Below are 24431 nucleotides of genomic sequence, written 5' to 3' on the forward strand. Positions count from 1 at the left end.
AGGTCATTGGTTCAGTCTGGGTTAGGCCATTTAGTGTGCCTTCTTGTACATATTTTGCCTCTTGTTATAAAGGGAACTGGTCGGGAATGAATCCATCAATGGAAAGCTATTTCCAGCTAAGGAAGGAAAGATATCCCATATTTGGAGTAATCAATAAATTCTTTAATGTTTTATCATTTGTGTTGGTGCAGTGATACTTTCTAAAAGAAAATCATTGGTGTTCTTATATCTCAGCCATGTATAAACTCCTCTCAATCTGTATTTATCTGACTTGTCTCATAGGCCTTATTTAAGAAGTCAGACCTTAGATAGATTTGAAGAGGCCCCAACTAATTTTGTGGCTTTCCTGGACCTCAGCCTTTTTGCTCGGGGTTTCTATACTGTACGCAAGCCAATGGGCCCACAAGACACTTCTTTATTTATTAGAGTTTATTTAGGGTAATGTGGCCAACAATTAGTCTTAGACCATCACCCTTCTAAATCTCTAAAACCTAGTGGATGTCCACTAATGTAGTTAGCTACTTAGCAGCTTTCGCAACCATAAGAGTTGTGATCAGCAACCTGCCCCACTGCAGGAACATTTGCTTTGGGGAGTGAAGTGGGGATGGAGTGAATCTTAAAAGCCCTTGTGGTCCCATACAAATCAATAGAATGTTGCTTCCTTTTGGAAAGGGCTTTGCAGAAACAAATAGACATATAGTAGAACTTCACCTTTTGCTGAAAGATGACTGCACAGAGATTGGTGGGCCAAGTAAAAGGTGGGTATTGATAATGTGGCCCTACTTGGTCAAGGATCTCAATTGGGTATGTTCCTGACCTGCTTCTTCCCTCTCTGTGTGTCTCCCCTTAACTGTGTCTAGAAATACTGCAACAAACTTTTGGTCCACTAACTAGACCATCAGTTTCAAAAGAGGCCTTAGGATGGCATATTTTCTCTGACAGAATGATTATATTTTTTCCTCTTAATTTTTCTCAAGGTAAGAGGGGAGGAACTGTTAAATCTGTTTAGATATATAAACCTCTGGAGGGGATTCTGAAAAACAGTGGAGCAAAGAGTGTAATACTTATTACACTCAGAGAAGGAAGTGGAAGAGGATGCAAATAGTGTTTTACATAAGCTAAGAGCTGAAATATTAAAAAAAAAATTCTTCAAATATATGCTATACTTCAAACTAATCTGCATTCCAAGAATTTCTTTGGAGGGTAGATTTCTCACGTGTTTTAAGATGACTTCTGAAATTCTTTATTTCTGCTCTGCCAACTCAGATAAAGGCTCTGATGCTGCTAGTTAATTATTGTAGATAATCAAAAAAAAAAATTCAGAGACAGAACACGGCAAGGTGTTGGTACTGACTTTCATACCCATTTACTGAATTGTAATTGAGTGAGTGCTTTTGGACCTAATTGTTTCATCAGAATTTTATTACTGAGGAGTGATGTCATCAAGATGGCAGAGTAGGAAGCCCTAGACCCTCCTTCCCACATAAACACACTGATTCAGCAACAATTCATGGACAAATTCCCTTTGTGAGAAATCCAGAATTTTATTTTCTAAGACCCGACCACTGAGATAAGGTCCTGATACACAATTTTTTTTTTTTTTTTTTCTGGTACGCGGGCCTCTCACTGTTGTGGCCTCTCCCGTTGCAGAGCACAGGCTCCGGTTGCTCAGGCTCAGCGGCCATGGCTCACAGGCCCAGCCGCTCCACGGCATGTGGGATCTTCCTGGACCGGGGCACGAACCCGTGTCCCCTGCATCGGCAGGCGGACTCTCAACCACTGCGCCACCAGGGAAGCCCCTGATACACAATTTTTTAATGTAAGTTTGAAGTGACCCTAAATCCATAATTTCATATTTACATTTTTCATTGTTTCATATACATAATCAAATTTATCATTACTTACAGTCTTTGGCCTTTGAATCCTTCTTGTTATTTTACTGCCCATGAGATGAGTCTTTAAAAGGTGTTGCTGGCTGTATCTGGATGATGTGGAAGCAGAACTTAGGGAGTAGTGAGCCAGGGATATAAGGCCTATAATGTGAAAAATGTTAAATTGTATCTCTGGTTACAATGTACAGGCCTAGATTTAATTCATAAAATTTTAGAGCTTAAAATGGGCCTCTGATCCAGCTTCATCAGTTCTGAGTGAAGATGTCAAAACCTGGATGGAGTCTTTTGCCTGAGGGTCCATGACCAAGTGAAAGAGAAAGAGATGATGGGTTACTTGGACTTGTGGGTAGAAGTGGACAGACTGAGATACTCACATTAATAGGACTTGGTAATTAATTAGATTTACAGGGTGAGGAAGAATAGCTCTCAGATTTCTGGCTCAACTGGTTAGATGTTAATTTTATTTTATGGTGGATTTTATGATGATGGCACATACATGCTCAACAAGTCATTGTTGGTTATAAGATCAGAAGGATAGATGTGTGGGAAACATGAGTGTGTAGAGAGGAAGCAGACGAAGATTAGCTCAAGACCCCTGAGAAGACAGAAGCCCATGGGATGCTGTTAACAGCAATTGTCCCAAGGAAGAAAGGGGGCACCTTTTCCATTTTAACAGGAGGGAAGGAGAAGCAGCTGAGTATAGATGTAGGTAGGCTGGGGACAAGAAGTAGAGGGAGTTCCCATCTGATAGGGGAGGAGGACAGTGTCTGAAAGTCTGAAGAGACCAGGAAGATTTAAAATAGTTGCTGTATTATAATAACTTTAAATAGAATATAATCTATAAACACATTGAATCACTATGTTGTACACCTGAATCTAATATGATACTGTAAATCAACTATACTTCAATTAAAAATAAATGAAATAAAATAAAATAGCTGCTGTGAAGAGGAGGAGAGAGTGAGCCGACCCTACCCTTGGCTCCAGGGGAGAACATGTGAGCTGGGCCTAAGCCTACCAGGCATCTCAGTCTCTGGCTTCAGTGATTTGTTCAAAATTGGTCACATGACCTGAGTCAGCCTAGTCAGAGCTCAATTGCTTTTAACTGTCCCTTCTCCACACCCCACTCCTGCCATATGAGCTTGAACAGAGGATGGAAGCTACAGGGGTGGCAGCCATCTTGCTTCCCAAGGGGCTCCACTTCCTGTCTGCTCTCAGACGGCTCAGGGCCCAGAGATGCAGAGAGAAATCAGTCCTCAAGAAATAGTTCAAACCTTGATCACACCCATATGGATCAATAGAATGGAATAGAGAGCCCAGAAATAAACCCACACATCTATGATCAATTAATCTTTGACAAAGGAGGCAAGAATATACAATGGAGAAAAGACAGTCCTTTCAGCAAGTGGTGGGAGAGCTGGGCAGCTACATGTAAATCAATGAAGTTATTAGAACACTCCCTTACACCATGCACAAAAATAAACTCAAAATGGCTTAAAGACTTAAATATAAGACATGACAACATAAAACTCCTAGAAGAGAACATAGCCGAACATTCTCTGACATAAATTGTAGCAATGTTTTCTTAGGTCAGACTCCCAAGGCAATAGAAATAAAAGCAAAAATAAACAAATGGGACCTAATCAAACTTTAAGCTTTTGCACAGCAAAGGAAACCATAAACAAAACAAAAAGACAACCTATGGACTGGGAGAAAATATTTGCAAACGATGCGATTGACAAGGGCTTAATTTCCAAAATGTACAAACAGCTCATACAACTCAATAACAAAAAAACAACCCAGGGCTTCCCTGGTGGCGCAGTGGTTGAGAGTCCACCTGCCGATGCATGGGACACGGGTTCGTGCCCCGGTCCGGGAAGATCCCACATGCCGCGGAGCGGCTGGGCCCGTGAGCCATGGCCGCTGAGCCTGCGTGTCTGGAGCCTGTGCTCCGCAATGGGAGAGGCCACAACAGTGAGAGGCCCGTGTACCGCAAAAAAAACAAAAAACAAACAAACAAAAATAACCCAACCCAATCAAAAAATGGGCAGAAGACTTAAATAGACATTTCTCCAAAGAAGACGTACAGATGGCCAGCAGGCACATGAAAAGATACTCAACATGGCTAATTATTAGAAAAATGCAAATCAAAACTACGAGGTATCACCTCATACCAGTCAGAATGGCCACCATCAAAAACTCTACAAATAATAAATGCTGGAGAGCGTGTGGAGAAAAGGGAGCCCTCCTACACTGTTGGTGGGAATGTAAATTGGTACAGCCAGTATAGAAAACAGTATGGAAGATCCTTAAAAAGCTAAAAAATAGTTGCCATATGATCCAGCAATCCTACTCCTGGGCATATATCCAGAGAAAACTATAATTTGAAAAGACACATACACCCCAACGTTCATAGCAGCACTATTTACAATAGAGAAGACGTGGAAGCAACCTAAATGTCCATCAACAGATGAATGGATAAAGAAGATGTGAGATACACACGCACACACACAATGAAATACTACTCAGCTATTAAAAAAGGATGAAATATAGCCATTTGCAGCAACGTGGATGGACCTAGAGATTATCATACTAAGTGAAGTAAGTCAAAGACAAATATGATATCACTTATATATGGAATCTAAAATATGATACAAATGAACTTCTTTACAAACCAGAAATAGACCCACAGACGTAGAAAACAAATTTCTGCTTGCCAAAGGGGAAAGGTGGGGGGGGAGGGGTAAATTAGGAGTTTGAGATTAGTAGATACTAACTACTGTATATAAAATAGATAAACAAAGAAGTCCTACTGTATAACACAGGGAACTATATTCAATATCTTGTAATAAACTAAAGCAAAAGAATATGAAAAAGAATATATATATACACATATGTATATATATATATATGTATATATCTGAATCAATTTGCTGTACACCAGAAACTAACACAACATTGTAAATCAATAAAAATTCAAAAAATAAAAACAAACCTTGATCAAGCCAGCTTAAGCCAATCCATCTCTGAACATTTCAGTTTTGTAAGCCAATTGATTTCATTTTTTTCCTTAAGCATTTTGAGAGTAACTGAACTAGAACAAATTGTAATTTCTCAGGAGTTACAAGATCCTAAGGGGAATCCATGTTAAGGCTAAGTAAAGAGAACTTGCCCCTTAATTCTGCTTCTGCTGGGAAGCAGGGAGGCTGCTGTGACCACCTCTACATAAAGGAGAGAGACCTGGGTCACCTCACGCTTCTGGCTAGACATCTGAGAAAGGAGTGGTAATGGCTGACTTTTACCTTTTAGCACCAATAGTATAGGTAATATCTGGCTGTCCTCTAGTGCTTGGTACTAAATTTAGACAGGTATGACCTCTGATGAATCTACACTCTGGAAAGGGAATGTTGCCTGCCATTCCAGTAAATGAAGAATGTTGCCTGCCATCAAGCCATCAGCTACTGCAGTTCTGCTCCCCTCAGTGTGCCCTGAGGGGAATTTAGGATGGAGAAAAACAGGAAACATTCTGTGCTCTGGAAGCTGGCCCTAGATGGTTAAGATGCATACCTAGGGAATAATTTCAATAAGCCCAGACTCTTGCATCTTCCCATACATAGAAAAGCACTAAAATCATTAACTTGTTTTTTTTGTGATTAGCAGTAATCTTATGATGTTCAACCACATGGTTTGTTTTTCAGCAAAACTCCTCTATATCCTGGATCCTTCTCTACCTCTTCAGAGCAGTTCCTCAGAGCTATCTGAGAGGCTGTCTCCTGGGCTACAGTCCTTAGTAAGCTCCCCAAGTAAAACTTAGTTTGCAGCTTTTAGGTTGTGCATTTTTCTTCAGTAGACAACATGTAGAAAGTCCTAGGCAAACCTCCTCCCATCGCTGCAGAAGGAGACAGATAGGGGCTGAGACTTGGGAGTAACTTCTACCTCTGCTTCCTGAAAGAGAGGCTTCTCTTTTACTCCTGCCGTGTCCCCAATCCTGGGAATTAGGGTTCCCCCCACCTGCCTCCTGCCCCACTCTGGTCCTTCTTTGTAAATGTGCAGGTCTTAGAGGACACAGATGGCAGTTTGAGAGGACATGTTAACTCAGAAAGGAATTTAAAAGATGCTTGGCTGGGCTGGAGGCAGAGGGGAAAGGGAGAAACAAAAAACCCCAGCGAGAGTGGAGAGGAGAGTGCAAGGACAGAACCACTCAGGGTGGGTGGTCAAAATAGGGCCCTTGGGCGCTCTTGATTTGCTTCCTATCTGGACCTGGGCTGGGGTGGGGGATGCCAGCCCCACGGTCAGGGCCCAGGCAGCAGGCACCGGCAGGCAGGAGCACCCTGGGGCTTTACCAACAAGCCCAGCCTTGTTCTTAGAAAACCCAAACTATCTTGACCTTTGAAAAGAATCTTTCTGCCTCTGACAGGCTATGTTTTCTCACATCATTCACACTATAAGTAGCCAAAAGGAAACACATAAAGGAGGACACACATATATGCAAGTGTAATAACCAACATTTGCTCAGTGACCTAGTGCTACTACACTCTGTGGCAGACACACATTGTTTCACTGAGTCCTCAGAATATACCTTTGAGGTGGGTATTCTTCAGAGAGGTGAATTAACCTGTCCAAGGTCACACAGCTAGCAGTGACAGAGGAAGGATTTGAACCTTGGCTGTCTTACCCCAAAGTCCATACCCTCACCCACCAGCTATGCTATGGAACAGAAAGGAGGAGCTTGGCTGACCTTAACAATAGGCTGATCGTGGCTACTGATTGGGTAATATTTTTGATAGATCTAGAAGAGAACTTGGAATTTATTTAGTCCTCATCTTATAGGGGAAGGAGTTAGTTTAGAGACATCCCGGAGTCTGGCCTCTTTGCTATTTGCTGGCTGCACTGTCCAGAGTGCTGTTTTGATTGCCATTTCCATAATACTCCTCAAGCCCCTAGGACCCAAGAATCATGATGTACTTTCTGAATAACATCTGAGAAATGTGGTCATTAATATCTTTTCGGGGAGGAAGAAATTTTCCTCTACCCTTCTAGGTTCTTCTGGCTGGTCTAAGGATTGAATTGACATGAGATGGATTAACATGAGAAAATCAGACAAAAGTTTAATAACATGTATACATGGGAGAGACTGAGGAAAACTGAGTTACTTGCCGACGTTACCGAAGCTCTCAACTTAAATACCATCCTCAGCTAAAGACAGAAGAGGATGATGAGGATGGGGGAAAGTCAGCTATGGGAGGTTACCAGGAAAAGCACAATAAACAAGGCTAAGACTGTTACACAGATTTGTCTTTTCCATAGATAAAATTCTAGAGATTTGGTCATCCTCCTCTTCCTCGTACTGAAGAGCGAGACACCCTTACAACTGTAAACATTTTTTACAAAAGGGCAACTTCTTTCCGATGTCTGCTTTTTCTCAGAGACAACCAGCTTAAAACAATATGCCAAAGAGACATATTAGGGTGGCAAACTCTACTCCTCTATAGGACCAAGGTGTTAAGATGCTTCAAAATCTAGTGAACTACACAATGTTCTTTAGTTGACATATTTCAACTGGAACCAGTTTTTATGATTGAAACTTTTTAGTATAGCCTATCAGTACTCCAAGGTGGACTGAAGTAGAAAGTTCTGACTGCAATTGAGGATGAAGGTTTATTCATTCATTCAACAAACATGGAGCACCCACTCAATAACCACTGGTTTGTTATCATTAGTCCCTGGGGCCCTCCTTCAATCCCAACCCTGGACCCTGAGAGCTTAGAGAGAGAAAGGGTATCCTTACCGCCTGGTGAGCTCCTCTGGGCGGAGGATCTCTCAGTGTCACTAAGCTGACTTTGTAGCTCTTCCATCCACTGGAAAGCGTCCAGTTCCATGCTACGCTCGTGGGCAAGCTGGCTTCTCATCTGAAGGGAAAAGTGCTTGGGAAGCAGAGATGCTTCTTGGTGCACACTTTCGTCAGTTCACTGTGAGGGGTGGGTTAGGGGTATTACTATGGAGAGTGTGGGTCCCAGGCTACCCCAGGAATACAAGTCTTCATGAAATCCTGGTCAGGCTGAACTCAGCCTTCTGAAAATCAGGAGCTCCAGGAAGGCCAAGAACTTAATCAGAGAGGGACAGAGGCAGCCCTTGGAACCCTTTATTACCTTATAATAGCCAGAAGTTTACTCACAGAAGTCATATCTTTTATGTTTACTTTATTAGAGGGGAAGTGGGGAGGGGGGAGGAACCAGTTCACCTTGTAGGCCAAGCCATGCATCTACCCCAAGAACCTGTGGAGCCCCGGGATGGCTTCAAACAAAGACGTGATCTCTCTTCCAGATCTCTATGCTGAGTTCAATTCATCATGTGCAGGGAATGCTCTGAGCACTGTCTCCAGGCCTGACACAGGGCCCACAGCCAGAGGCTGACTTTGTGTTTGCTCTCCCCTTGCAACCCTTACCCAGAGTCCCCTGGCCAGAGAGTCGCTAGGTCCAAAGCGTGCCTCATCTGCATAGATCACAGGCATTTTTTTCTTTTTTAATTTATTTTTATCATCTCCTAATTGTTTTTAATTATAAAAAAAAGTAATAGTGTAATGGGTTGAATAGTGTCCCCCACAAAGTGTCCACCTGGAACCTCAAAATGTGACTTTATTTGGAAAATAGAGTCTTTGTAGATGTGATTAAGTTAAGATGAAGTCATACTGGATTAAAGGGTGGGCCCTAAATCCAATGTTGATGACCTTACAGAAAGTGAAGCAAGTATAAACACAGGGGAGAGAGAGAGAGACAGGGAAGGCGGCCAGGACTGAAGAGCTGTAGCTGCACGCGGAGGGACGCGGGGGATGGCAGGCAGCCCCCAGCAGCTAGGAGAGCCATGGAACACATCCTGCCAGAGCCTCCTGTAGGGATCCACACCTTGATTTCAGACTCTGGCCTCCTGAACTGTGAGAGGATACATTTTTTATCCTTTTTTTGTCATTTATTTTTGTAAAATTCTCCTTACTGATCTCCTTGAGCACTTGAAACACTTGCAATCATTTAATTTAAACTTCTGATTTGTTTCCTAATATCTCTGGTGAATTAACTGACTTATTCATTCAATGAATATGTGTGAAGTACCGACCCCAGAGGGTGCTCAGTTTTTTTTGTTTTTTCCCTTTGTGTTGAATTTCATTCTGTGGTCTCCTTTGTTGGGACTTGCATTAGTCCGCATGTACACTATATTATTTCCTCCCTTTTTTTTTTTGCTGTGGGGTATTTTTTTTTTTTTTTTTTTTTTGCGGTACGCGGGCCTCTCACTGTTGTGGCCTCTCCCGTTGCGGAGCAAAGGCTCCGGACGCGCAGGCTCAGCGGCCATGGCTTACGCACCCAGCCGCTCCGCGGGATGTGGGATCTTCCCGGACCGGGGCACGAACCCGTGTCCCCTGCATTGGCAGGCGGACTCCCAACCACTGTGCCACCAGGGAAGCCCCAACTGTGGGGTATATTTAAGAATAACATATTGGGTCTGGAAACCACTTTGCCTTTCCTTTTTTATTTCTGCAGTTCCAGAAACACCATGAATAAAATTCCCTTATAATAGCTTCCATAATACTTGCTGCTTTTCCAGATTATTCGTCGGGATTTTCCAAAAGATCCCTCCTAGTTCAAAGATTAGAGCCAGGTAGAAATATGTTTTTCAAGTGGCTTACAAAGACGCCAAGATTCTGGGCCTCGTGGCAGTCAAGCCATCATCTTTTGTCACAAGCAGCCTGAACAATCACCCAGGTATAGATATTTCCATTTCCCTGCTGTTCCTGGGAGTGCCAAAGGTGAGGAACACCGCTGTGGAGGCATGAGAGGCATGGAAAAGACAGGGTAAGAATCAAACAGCTGTGGCTGGTACACCCTGATTTACTACCTCTCACTGGAGTTACCTGTCAGAGTTCTCTCTGAATTTTCTACTGCTGGAGCTGGCCCAGTTTAGAAGTCATCTTGGCCTCTTCAGTAAGGAGCTGCAGGTGCTGTTCTTTTTGCTCCACATCCTCCAAAAGCTTCTCCATGCTAGAGGTTTTCATTAAATCCACCTGCTGCCGGTGGAGAGCTTCCTGGGTCACTCTGTGTTCCAGTTCTTTCAGCAATTGCGCCTATGGCAGGAAAAGGCCAAAGGAAATAAAGGCACAGAGTCTTTCTTCTCAGCAGAGGGCAGGGGATGAGAGGTTGGCCAACACAACTGTCCCCTCCATTAGCGCCCAGGGGCAGAACTGTGTGAAGTATTCCTGGGCTCAGGGTACCACAGCCCAGTTGCTCTATCCTGTCCTGTGCCAGCCAGTAGCAAGACCAAACAGTCATGTCTACCACAACCTGCATTTGCCCTGTCACCCCGCCTTTATCACACAATAGCAATGGAAGGGCTGAACCTGGAGACACAGGGTGATGCAATACGTACAGTGAGTGGGGAAGGGAGGTGCTAATCTTGTCTTTGTTTCGATTTCCAAAATAGCCCTGAGGAAGCCAGATTCTAGATGGTTGGAAAAGGAAAAGAGTAGTAATAATTGGTTCTGTTCTGAAATTTTTCTAATCAACAGTCACTAGAAGGTCGATCCTTAATTATAATATTAATAATGATGATTAATATTTGTAGGGTGACTTTATATAATTATACATCATAACTCACTGGCACACAATAATGGAAAAATTAGGGTCCAAAAGGAACAAATTATATTTTATGTTTTAAAATATGCCCAGCTTTCCTAGGCTGTTATTTGAACTCAGCTGTTCTCTCTCTAAACGTAGGGTCTCTGTTTCATTCATGCTCAGAGGGTTGGCACAGTTATTAAGAGCTTAGACTTAAAAAGCCTTTATTTTGGTGCCAGTCCCTATAGAGCAGCAGTAACTTCTGAAATTAAGACTTAGTGTGGGTCATCAGGAAAGGAAACCAAGACTCTCTGCTTGGGGCATAACGCTGATGGCGGGGCCACACTCATGGAAAACATGCTTGGAGCGTGAAAGGAATGTGTTAGAGGCAGAGACCCAGACCCCAAGATGCCCTCTGAGTAAAAAAGATCCTCAGAAACACACAGAACAATCTTAGTTATGAGCTATATTTCACCATCTTAGCCAAATATGAATAAGAACAAAAGCCTTTTGGCCACTGCCCCTGGTTTCTGGGCTGGAAAGAAGGCAGAAGGGAAGCCAGGGTCCAGGCCATCTTTCACCAGTAGTGCCGTCTGCTTGGCTTCACACTGTGCTCCTCTGGTGACTGCTACAGGCAACGCAGTGCCACGTATGGTCGCCAGAGCGTGTTCAAAGAGAGGGAGGAAGAGGGGTTCTGAGCTCAGACACCTGGCTCTCCTGCTACTTGCATATCCTCACGTTGTCTGCCTGAGCCCTGGCCAGGGCCTGCCTTAGAGCCAATAGCTGTTGACAAAATAAAAGCACTTCTTGTTCTGCCATTAGTTTGATGTTCAAACACTCTTTTTTACTTTGCATAGCTTCCTGTCAACATCCCAAACACAGTAAGGTAGGATATAAGTTTCCTTTCCGTATTTTCAGCTTCCCAAGCAGTCTCTAAACCACTTCATCATCTAACATTCTTTAAAATTTCTGGTAGAACACAGCTCCTGCTGGCCACTGCTTCCTTGATTTCAGCTAAGAACAGTGTGACAGATCAGAGTAAACAAAGACTTTCAGAAACAGTAAGTAAAAGTTTCCAAACCACTATTGATATGTGCTCTGGTTTCAATTTTCCTTAAAGCAGATTTTCCACTTATTGTTCCTTCATTTTCCTCAGATCATCATGCTTGAAACTCAAGGATTTGCAGTGTTTTGACAAAGCTTGCCCGCTCCATCTTTTCCCTTCCCTTGTGCTAAACTCTGATCTGTTCTCTCATTTGCTTCTGGCTCTTTCCTATCTCTCCCCAGGCTCTGCTCTTGCCCGGTCCCAGGAAAACTTGCTACCTGACACCAGCACAGCAGCTGCAGCCAAGGAGGCCAGTGTCTCCCCCTCCCCCTGCTGGGCCGGGCCTCCCTCCCCCAGCGCTCTCACCTTCTCAGCCCTGCTCAGCTGGCCCGGAAGTGCGCCTGCTGCACCGCCAGCCTCCAGTGGCCCAGGCTTCTCATTTTGCACACCAGGGCGGCCAGGCTGCAGTTGTCCTGCTCCAAGGCCAGCAGCTGCTCCTGCTTAGAAGGCTCACTTTCAGAAAAGGCTGCCCCCAGCACTTTTCTCAGGAAGGACATGGATCCTGACATCAGAAACATGCCTTCCAGAAGATGAGACAATTGTGCAGTGAGACCCAGTGCCCTTTTTAAATGCCTGACACAAGGATTTCTCAGGGAAACAGGACAGGAATGCAAACAGAGTGAGCAGTGGGGTCAGACGCTAGGATGAAATGCTGATACCCCACTCAAAATGAGATCACATACTATGGCTGGATTTTCTTTCATTTCTTCGTCAGGTCTGGTGGAGCCCCATTTCTTCTTTAGGCCTTTCTTTCGTATTGTCAGTCCCTTCTGTTCTTACTTCACCGATGAGCTCACACACTTTCTGGATCAAATTAAGCTGATTCTCATCCAGCTTCTGCAAATTGCAGGCTCAAGTTCAGGAAGGTCAGCTGAGGAAGAGTCACTTTGCCCCCTAAAACCCAACTTTCAGAAATGATATCACATTAAAGCAACATCCACCCAGACAATTACTCCATCGGGCATTGTCTGGAAGCCTCACTAGCGGCCCCTTTAGTGTTGTCTTCAACCGGCTGGGCTTCATCACCCGCACATCTCAGAGCCTGTGGTTGTCAGAGGCCAAGACAAGCTGAGCAGGTAGAAGAATGGGAGGTCACAGGCGGAAAACCAAACCACCCCCCAGCCACCCCCCCGCACCGCCCCATACACAAAGGGTTACTTGGGAATTTGAACCTAGGGATTTTTGCTATCAGTTTGACCCAGCAGAACCTGACCAGGTAAAACATTGTCCATGAGCCACTAACAAGGAACTCCATTAAAGATAGATAAATTAAGGGCTTCCCTGGTGGCGCAGTGGTTGAGAGTCTGCCTGCCGATGCAGGGGACATGGGTTCGTGCCCCGGTCCGGGAGGATCCCACATGCTGCGGAGCGGCTGGGCCCGTGAGCCATGGCCGCTGAGCCTGCGCATCTGGAACCTGTGCTCCGCAACGGGAGAGGCCACAACAGTGAGAAGCCCACATACTGCAAAAAAATATATATATAATAATAAATAAATAAAAATAAAATAAAATAAAATAAAAATAGATAAATTAGAGGAAGGAATCAAGCTGGCTGCCTTCCTCTTTAGGCTCCAACAGAAATCTCATTGTGAAACAGCCCGTTCTGAATGTCTATGGCTAACAGCTTATGGTGAAATAGCTTGCTCATCAGTAAGTACAACTTGGAGACCCAGCATCCTTGGGTGAGGGGTGACTGTGGGATATCCTTTCACCTCTGAACCACTTCCCGGGAGAGGAAACAGGAGGTTAGTGCCGGGGAGCCACAGCAGGAAGCCTGGCTACTGGCCACACAGCAAAAGCTTCACCATCTTCTTGGGACCCTGGGGTAAAACAGCGATTCCCTACCCTTAGGGGCTTGTGGAACTAACTGAGCCTGAGAGAAGTGGAGAATTTCCTTTTTGTCTAGGAATCTGGCAGAAACTAAAAAGAACCTAAGAAATTTTTCAACAGTTTGACACCCGAAAGATGGCTTAGTAAATTCTAGACTCACTGTCTGCTCACCTCTCTCCTGCAGCACCAGGCCCAATGCGTGTTGGTTTGGATACCTTAATATTTGTAAGCATTTGTGTTTTGTGGACACTTCACAGTAAGGAGAAAGGTCCATTCCTCTCTGGAATAACCAGACCAAGGCAGAGCATCAGTGGAAACTCCTCTCAATGGACCAACTCCAGGGACCACCCTGGAATCCTTTGGGAGAAGGGAGTAAGGGAAGGACCCAAATGGGGCTGGCTCTGGGGAACATCTAATAGCAGAGAAGGGGGCAGGTCTGGGGGAAGCCATGGACTTGGAGGTGGTAGGTTTGTACTGAAATTCTCACTTGTAGGGCAGGGGGACCAGGCTCCACAATAGCCCATTTTAGGCATGGGTCTCCATCTTACAGCTGCTCAGACATCATAAGACAGTGACAGGCTTCCACAGTGCTGTGGGCACATGGGAACCCCCTCACTCCTCTTCTGTGTGGACCTTTACTGACAGGTCAGCAGCTCCCTGACACCAGATGTGAGAGAAAGGCTGATGGGCATTTTGAAGGTTGTAAAATCTCTGAAAGCTGATTCAGATTCTGAATCTGCCCAGTGAGCTTCCAGGAGGCGGCTGTTGCTACCTACACTTACACTGGGGTTTGGCCTGGCCCAGGGCACTGTACTCTCCTCTCCTGTTTTGGATGGTCATTCAATAGACAAAACAGTGACATAAACTGTTGGGGTTTTGGAGAAGAAACTCACTCCCCCTTCCCTCACCAGCAATCAGATGGCAACATGGCAGTAGAGTGAGGAAAACTGCAAATATCTAAGTTATTTAAAATTCAGTGTCTCTTTTGGGAAAATAATGACCACTCATTGCTGACTCATTCTCTGCAGTGAAAGCCTGGAGCTGGAGAATTCTTGGGCCCAACAATCTCTTGTTGTCACAAAGCCCACTCTGTTATTGATCTCTCCGTACAGCCGCCACGGGGGTCAGGTACACCCGGGTCCCCACAGGACTGCCCAGACATCCGACCCAGGTCACTTACTTTGATGTGCAAACATGTCACAAACAAAGCTTGAACTAATGCTTCATATTCCTCTTGGACTTCGTTTCGAATTTGCTTTTTGAGATCCAGAGTCTCCTCCTCCCAATCCGTGAGTCGAGTCAGAGCAGTGACTTCCATGATCATATTGTAACTGAGCTCTGCAATCTAGTAGCAGAAATTTTGTTTTAATGGAAAATAATTCAGGAATTCCAAATGGCCACTGCAAAAAGAGTCCTTTGTATCAATATATCAATGTTGAATTGGTATTCTACTTTGAACTTAATGAAGAAGGTGAATATCCTGTTGTGCAAGTGTGGGCAGAAGCAGCTAAAGTTGGCTTAAGGGTCCCAGAACAGTTCCAGACACATAGTAGGTGCTCGATAAATGGCTGCTGAATGAATGAACCCAGAAGAGATGCTACTTAAGTACTTTGGAGAAAATACTTCAACTGTCTTGGCTTCCATTTCCAAACTGGCCTCCCCATGACACCTTAGCCTATATACCTCCTCCTCAGGAGGCACATTGGCCTCAAAAGAAAACAAACACCCCCTCCCAAAAAAACAACAGAAAGAAAAAACGAAGCAATAAAAAAATAACAAAAGTCACCAAAAAACTAAGAAAAAAAAAGCCCTCATTGCTTAAAAAGTACAGGCACACTCCTTGGATGTCTCTGCAGTGGACCAGTCATTGATGGGATTTCTATAGAAACGGGCACAAGAAAATGACACCAGGATGTCCCATGTCTGACTACTGCTGAGATTGTGGATTTGAGAAATGGAGAACTTTTTTAGTAATAACTGACCTACCTGACCAGCCTTGTCTTCAGGTGGCCTCTGACCTCTTCGTATAATGTCTAATTCCTAAAGAGGAGAAAGCAGTGCATAGCCAAACTCAAATATTTATTCAGTGCACCATGCTCCAGACAGCTCTTATCTGTGTTATTCGTGCTTCTTTTTGAGATCCTCAGGCCCCACCTGGAGCTAGGACTGTGCTTGTTGCTCTACTGAACTTTAGGACGGGATCTCATTTTAAGGAAGTCTCATCAGTGAGACCCATGATGTGCATCCTAAAGACAGAGTTTATTCAAGGATCCTAGCTTCTTTGCTGAACCAGGAACAGCACAAAGTCCCTTGTGCTTGCTGAGGGTGGGAAGGTCAGCTATGGATCTTCCCCTGGGGGCCAGCTGCCTTACTGCTTACCTCTTATATTCCCCACTAGACCCCTCCAAAGCATACAACCCAGTGTTGCTGGGGCCATCACCTTCCCAGCTGAGAAGACCAGAGCCCAAGGAAATGAGCCAATGAGAAGAAAACCTTGGAGAGGGCCATCTACCCTCAATTCTTGCAAAAGAACACCTCCCTGCACCAGACTGCACTGTGTTTTATTTCCTCTTTGGAGTGATTCCTGGGCCTCCCTCCCCACACCTTCCCCAATGCACTTCTTGTCTGTCTGGGAACATACTTGCTCTTTCTGGCAAAGCTTCTGCCTAGCATGCTCCAATACATGCTCTTAACACATGGAGTAGCTCTCGAAGTTGCTGCATCCTCTGGCCATCACATCACAACCCAGGGAAAGGAGGCAGGTCTCGAGGTGGTCTTTCCTGAAAGTGATCTGAAAAGGGGCATCGCTCACAGCAGCTCCCCCAGGCAGCCCCACCACACCAGAGCTCAAGGCACATATTACCTTGGCTCACAGATCCACTTCCATTTCTCCTCCATGGAAAAACATCAGCTCTGTAGCCTTGAACGTCTCTCTTTCAGGTCTGCTCTTAACATTTGCAGGGCCAGGGACAAGAGTACAAACAGATGCCCACGTTCCATGTGTCTAAGTGTTCTAAATATTTAAAGGTTATAAATCAAACTATTAAAATGAAAATGTTTAATTCTCCTACTTTGAAAAACAGACCTTCAAAGGGACTCGGGAGGCCAGGTTTGATTTTTATCATCCTTGGACTACTCTGAGTTCTATGCTGAGATATGGTCAGGGAGAGCTAGAACCCATAGTTTACAGTTTGACCCCCTTTGCTTCCTCCCTTTGACCTCACATCACACGGGTGGGAGGCGGGCTTGCATGCATATAAGCAGACACCCTGGCTGTCCACACCCCTGCACAGCTGTCCTTGTCTACCCCACAGGCCAGGGTGTGCTCACGGGTGGTGAGGCCCATTCTCTCTCTGGGGAGGATGATCTGGGGAAGGGCCAGGAATTCCAGTGCCCAGGTATCCGGAGCACGGTCCAGAAGGAAGGCCAGGGATTGGAGTGGGCATGTCCCCTTGGCCGTGGGGAAGGGTGGGGCTGGAGCAGAGCCAGAGGGGCCTCTGAAGTGGGGCCTCTGACAGGGGCACTTCTTGCCTTGGTCAAAGGGCCATAGTTCTCACTCTCTAGGCAGTCCCATTCCATCCCTTTCTCTAGGCTGCTGGGCACCCTTTTTGAAGAGGTGGTCTTTAAGGAACAGAGGAAAAGTCCAACCGTCCAAGGCAGACTTAGGTTTAGACTCAAGAGAAATGGGAGCCAATATGTGAAAGGTAGGGCAGATCTACCTGACTAGGACCTGCACGTCCATGGGAGTGCTTGTGTGTCTCTGTGTGTCTGTATCAGCGAGTGTGTCTGTGTGCATTTGTGTGTGTGTGTCTATATTCATAAATGCATGTCTGTGTGTGCTTCTCTGTGTGTCTGTACCTCTCTGTGTATGTCTCTCTGTGAGTGTTTGTATAGGTCTCTATATGTCTGTATGTGTCCCTCAACGCGTATCAGTGAGTGTGTTTGTGTGTGTATCTGGCAGTCCTATGGGGCCCACTCCAAGATTCAGCCTGCTCACTTGATGAGCTTTATCTGTGACACTTCCAGGGTCTGGACGGCTCTAGGCTCACTGGAAGTTTGCTGCACAAACTAGGTTCTCCTTCCAGCCTGGGGTGATTCCCCTGGCTCTGATTTGATTGTCCTGGTGACACTGTCCTATCAGTGCAACCTCTGTGCCACTGACCTCCAGAGAGGGCCCAGACACGCTTTGCCAGGTCAGGCAAACTAGCGGAGATGGCAAATACTGATAAAAACCCAGTACTGATGGAGTGAGGAAAGTGGCTTGCTCACCACTGCTGACAGGAGGAGAAATCCATGTAGTACTTTGGAGGGCAGACTAGCAGTGGCTGTGAAAGGGTTTTAAAATATTCATGCTCTTTGATCCAGTAACTCCTCTTTCAGGAATTTATTTTTAGAGAATAATAAAAGTTATACACAAAAATATATGTTAACAGATGTTCTTTAGAGTAGCCCTTCCAATAGAAAAGAAAAATGGAAACAATCTAAGGTACTTAATAATGGAAAACAGGTTGAATCCGTCTTATTCATCTATAGGATGAAACACTAAACAGCCACCAAAAACTGTGCTGTGGATGTATGTTTACTGACAAGGAAACATGTTTATAACATATAGTCAAGTGAAAAAAGTACACTACAACAAAAAGGCATATAGAATAATCTTATTTTGTTTAAAAAAAAGTGCATGAATTTTTAAAAGTTATAAATAAAATTTGGAAGGAAAGACCAAAATAATAATAGTGGCTATCAATGAGGGTAAGATTATGAGTGTATTTTCTAATACATCATATTTCTATTTTCTAATATAATCATAAAATGTATATATAATTAAAATAATTATATATAAAAATGTATGCCTAAATAAAATGTATATACTAATTAAAAAATAGTAAAGCTTTGGCAAAGGTTATCAACTATAGCAGCTTGGCAGGATGCACTCAAGACATGCATAATGGAAACAGTAGATGAAAACCTCTGCTCATGGGGGATTTTATGAGCAGGAGCCAGGCAGTCAGGGGAGGCGCTCAGCCTCCCACCCTCACTCTCCAGGGCCTCCTCAAGGGGTTCCCTCAGAGGAGGTGGGTGAGGGCAATCCATCCTGGTCCTGGAAAGTGAGCAGTAGGACAGCCAGAGTCCGCTGCTGATACCAAGGCAAAGGACACCAAGATTCCATCCCCTGGACCTTGACTTCTTTATGGTGAAAGGGCCAAGGCTACATGAATTAGTGTTGACAAAGATAGCACTTCCCAGACTGAGTGCGTTGAAAGCCTGAAGCCTTGAGAAGTCATGAGACCACATTTGGGGCCATCAAGGTGTGGCCGGTGACCTCATCCAGGTGGGCCAGGCCCAGTGCTTGGAGTCAGCCAGAGTGACTCACCCCTCTCTGTCCTGGACAGCAGTGCCCAAACTTGAGCATGCCAACAGGGCCTCCACAGGGCAAACACTTCTCAAACTAATGCCTCCATAGCCACTGCAGATATAGGATCCCAAACAAACAGAAATGCAGACTTGAACCACCATGGCCCTCTGCCATCCTCTCTTAGCCAGCATGCTATTTTAACCAGCCAAGGAGGAAGCCTTGGATGAGTCTGTGTTACACCAAAGAGGTAGGAATAGCCAGGACTCCCCTTGAGCATCTCCAGAAGCCAGAGAAATCATGTTGCTCCCTTCCCTCAGTGGCTCTGCTGAGGCTTCAGGAGACTGGGCTGAAAGAACAGCTCAAGGCGATGGCATATAGGGGGTGAGGGGAAGGCAGGGAGAGGAGTAAGGGCCCTGCCAGAGCATCTGCAGTGGGCACATGGACCATGTCTGAGTGGGGCAGACAGGCAGCAGTGACTGACAGGTGACAGAGAGGTGCAGGGAGACTCCCAGTTCCCAGCAGTCCCTCTCTCCAGATGAACTTTGCTTCTGCAGATGGCACTTGGCCTCCCAGAAGCAGCACTGGAGCCACCTGAGCAGCATCTGTTGCGGGACTACAGCCTATGTGCTTCTGTTGGCAAGTCTTATGAGCTCAGAGAGCAATTTGTTTCTCAAAAGCTGTTCTACAACTCACCCCTGCCTTCCTAGGTCACTAAAAGTCAGCTTGATGTCAAAGTGCAGCACAAAGGGGCTTCATCTGCCACCTTCCCCTCGAAGGCAGGCGCCTGGGTTGCATAAGAACCAGAGTCATGACTGTTGGCCCAGTGCCCTCCAGTGGGCTGATTTCTTCACCAACACTTAAACCTGAACCATATTGTGTGGCACTGGCTGGAAGAGCACAAGATTGCCCCATGGATTCTTCTGGAGATACAGCCTGAAGTGAAGCATGGTAGGTGCCAGGCCTTGTTATGGCAAAAGTCTGACCCTGCTGGGAGCAAACTGTGCTTCTGTGGTTTGCTTCCTCTCGGAGCCCCTCACAACAATCCATCTAACATCAGGCACACACAAGGTGTTTTGACGATATTTCTAAAACCTACCTCTGCTGACAAAATGCTTCAGTGACTTCCCACTGACTCTGGGATGAAATCCAAACTCATAAGGATTACACACAAGGCCATTCAGGACCTGGCCCTGCCTACCTTTACAATCTCCTCCCCTGAACTCTGCTATAACTCCCTTCCTAGATTGCTGCCTTCCCTCCCCAGCCCTTCTTCCTCTGGCCAACTCTGACTTGTGCTTTAAAACTTGGCCCAGGTTAATCTCATCGACTTCCGGGAAGATGGCGGAAGAGTAAGACGTGGAGATCACCTTCCTCCCCACAGATACACCAGAAATACATCTACACGTGGAACAACTCCTACAGAACACCTACTGAACGCTGGCAGAAGACCTCAGACCTCCCAAAAGGAAAGAAACCCCCCACGTACCTGGTTAGGGCAAAAGAAAAAAATAAACAGAGACAAAAGGATAGGGACGGGTCCTGCACCAGCGGGAGGGAGCTGTGAAGGAGGAAAAGTGTCCACACACTAGGAAGCCCCTTCGCGGGCAGAGACTGTGGGTGGCGGAGTTGGGGAGCTTCAAAGCCGCGGAGGAGAGCACAGCAACAGGGGTGCGGAGGGCAAAGCGGAGAGATTCCAGCACAGAGGATCAGGGCCGATCGGCACTCACCAGCCGAGAGGCTTGTCTGCTCACCCGCCGGGGCGAGTGGGGCTGGGAGCTGAGGCTCGGGCTTCGGTCGGAGCGCCGGGAGAGGACTGGAGCCTGCAGGGTGTTAGTGCACTGCGGCTAGCCGGGAGGGAGTCCGGGGAAAAGTCTGGACCCGCCGAAGAGGCAAGAGACTTTTTCTTCCCTCTTTATTTCCTGGTGCGCGAGGAGAGGGGATTAAGAACGCTGCTTAAAAGAGCTCCAGAGACGGGCGCGAGCCGCGGCTAAAAGTGTGGACCCCAGAGACAGACATGAGACGCTAAGGCCGCTGCTGCCGCCACCAAGAAGCCTGTGTGCGAACACAGGTCACTATCCACACCCCCCTTCCGGGGAGCCTGTGCAGCCCGCCACTGCCACGGTCCCGGGATCCAGGGACAACTCCTCCAGGAGAACGCACGGCGCACCTCAGGCTGGCAATGTCACGCCGGCCTCTGCCGCTGCAGGCCCGCCCCGCACTCCGTGACCCTCCCTACCCCCGGCCTGAGTGAGCCAGAGCCTCCGAATCAGCGGCTCCTTTAACCCCGTCCTGTCTGAGCAAAGAACAGACGCCCTCCGGCGACCTACACGCACAGGCGGGGACAAATCCAAAGCTGAGCCCCTGGGAGCTGTGAGAACAAAGAAGAGAAAGGGAAATCTCTCCCAGCAGCCTCAGAAGCAGCGGATTAAAGCTCCACAATCAACTTGATGTACCCTGCATCTGTGGAATACATGAATAGACAACGAATCATCCCAAATTAAGGAGCCGTGTGGATGAAAGGCTCTTGGTGCTGCAGCCAGGAGTTAGTGCTGTGCCTCTGAGGTAGGAGAGCGAACTTCAGGACACTGGTCCACAACAGGCCTCCCAGCTGCCCATAATATCAAACGGCGAAAATCTCCCAGAGATCTCCATCTCAACACCAACACACAGCTTCACTCAACAACCAGCAAGCTACAGTGCTGGACATCCTATGCCAAACAACTAGCAAGACAGGAACACAACCCCACCTATTAGCAGAGAGGCTGCCTAAAATCATAATAAGTCTACAGACACCCCAAAACACACCACCAGACATGGACCTGCCCACCAGAAAGACAAGATCCAGCCTCATCCACCAGAACACAGGCACTAGTCCCCTCCACCAGGAAGCCTACACAACCCACTGAACCAACCTTAGCCACTGGTGACAGACACTAAAAACAACAGGAACTACGAACCTTCAGCCTGCAAAAAGGAGACCCCAAAACACAGTAAGATAAGCAAAATGAAAAGACAGAAACACAGCAGATGAAGGAGCAAGATAAAAAACCCACCAGACCTAACAAATGAAGAGGAAATAGGCAGTCTACCTGAAAAAGAATTCAGAATAATGATAGTAAAGATGATCCAAAATCTTGGAAATAGAATAGACAAAATGCAAGAAACATTTAACAAGGACCTAGAAGAACTAAAGACGAAACAAACAATGATGAACAACACAATAAATGAAATGAAAAATACTCTAGATGGGATCAATAGCAGAATAACTGAGGCAGAAGAACGGATAAGTGACCTGGAAGATAAAATAGTGGAAATAACTAATAAAGAATAAAGAAAAAAGAATGAAAAGAACTGAGGACAGTCTCGGAGACCTCTGGGACAACATTAAACGCACCAACATTCGAATTATAGGGGTTCCAGAAGAAGAAGAGAAAAAGAAAGGGACTGAGAAAATATTTGAAGAGATTATAGTTGAAAACTTCCCTAATATGGGAAAGGAAATAGTTAATCAAGTCCAGGAAGCACAGACTCTCCCATACAGGATAAATCCAAGGAGAAATACGACAAGACACATATTAATCAAACTGTCAAAAATTAAATAAAAAGAAAGCATATTAAAAGCAGCAAGGGAAAAACAACAAATAACACACAAGGGAATCCCCATAAGGTTAACAGCTGATCTTTCAGCAGAAACTCTGCAAGCCAGAAGGGAGTGGCAGGACATATTGAAAGTGATGAAGGAGAAAAACCTGCAACCAAGATTACTCTGCCCAGCAAGGATCTCATTCAGACTTGATGGAGAAATTAAAACCTTTACAGACAAGCAAAAGCTGAGAGAGTTTAGCACCACCAAACCAGCTCTACAACAACTGCTAAAGGAACTTCTCTAGGCAAGAAACACAAAAGAAGGAAAAGACCTACAATAACGAACCCAAAACAATTAAGAAAATGGGAATGGGAACATACATATCGATAATTACCTTAAATGTAAATGGACTAAATGCTCCCACCAAAAGACACAGATTGGCTGAATGGATACAAAAACAAGACGCATATATTTGCTGTCTACAAGAGACCCACTTCAGACCTAGTGACACACACAGACTGAAAGTAAGGGGATGGAAAAAGGTATTTCATGAAAATGGAAACCAAAAGAAAGCTGGAGTAGCAATTCTCATATCAGACAAAATAGACTTTAAAATAAAGACTATCAGAAGAGACAAAGAAGGACACTACATAATGATCAAGGGATCAATCCAAGAAGAAGATATAACAATTGTAAATATTTATGCACCCAACATAGGAGCACCTCAATACATAAGGCAAATACTAACAGCCATAAAAGGGGAAATCGACAGTAGCACATTCATAGTAGGGAACTTTAACACCCCACTTTCACCCATGGACAGATCATCGAAAATGAAAATAAATAAGGAAACACAAGCTTTAAATGATACATTAAACAAGATGGACTTAATTGATATTTATAGGACATTCCATCCAAAAACAACAGAATACACATTTTTCTCAAGTGCTCATGGAACACTCTCCAGGATAGATCATATCTTGGGTCACAAATCAAGCCTTGGTTAATTTAAGAAAATTGAATTTGTATCAAGTATCTTTTCCAACCACAACGGTATGACACTAGATATCAATTACAGGAAAAGATCTGTAAAAAATACAAACACATGGAGGCTAAACAATACACTACTTAATAACGAAGTGATAACTGAAGAAATCAAAGAGGAAATCAAAAAATACCTAGAAACAAATGACAATGGAGACACAATGACACAAAATCTAAGGGGTGCAGCAAAAGCAGTTCTAAGAGGGAAGTTTATAGCAATACAATCCTACCTTAAGAAACAGGAAACATCTCGAATAAACAACCTAACCTTGCACCTAAAGCAATTAGAGGAAGAAGAACAAAAAAACCCCAAAGTTACCAGAAGGAAAAAAACCATAAAAATCAGATCAGAAATAAATGAAGGAAACGATAGCAACGATCAATAAAACTAAAAGCTGGTTCTTTGAAAGGATAAACAAAATTGATAAACCATTAGCCAGACTCATCAAGAAAAAAAGGGAGAAGACTGAAATCAATAGAATTAGAAATGAAAAAGGAGAAGTAACAACTAACACTGCAGAAATACAAAAGATCATGAGAGATTACTACAAGAAACTCTATGCCAATAAAATGGACAACCTGGAAGAAATGGACAAATTCTTAAAAAGGCACAACCTGCCAAGACTGAATCAGGAAGAAACAGAAAATATGAACAGACCAATCACAAGCACTGAAATTGAAACTGTGATTAAAAATCTTCCAACAAGCAAAAGCCCAGGACCAGATGGCTTCACAGGTGAATTCTATCAAACATTTAGAGAAGAGCTATCACCTATCCTTCTCAAACTCTTCGAAAATATAGCAGAGGGAGGAACACTCCCCAACTCATTCTACGAGGCCACCATCACCCTGATACCAAAACCAGACAAGGATGACACAAAGAAAACTACAGGCCAATATCACTGATGAACATAGATGCAAAAATCCTCAACCAAATACTAGCAAACAGAATCCAACAGCACATTAAACAGATCATACACCATGAACAAGTGGGGTTTATTCCAGGAATGCAAGGA

At 45.0% G+C, this 24431-nt stretch overlaps 1 pseudogene; it reads right to left on the reverse strand.

Moving 5' to 3' along the window:
- Positions 1–24431, reverse strand: part of LOC136131875 (coiled-coil domain-containing protein 162-like) — a 48926-nt pseudogene that overhangs the window by 225 nt on the left and 24270 nt on the right.

The sequence above is a fragment of the Phocoena phocoena genome, chromosome 12 (genome assembly GCF_963924675.1).
Source record: "Phocoena phocoena chromosome 12, mPhoPho1.1, whole genome shotgun sequence".
NCBI lineage: Eukaryota > Metazoa > Chordata > Mammalia > Artiodactyla > Phocoenidae > Phocoena > Phocoena phocoena.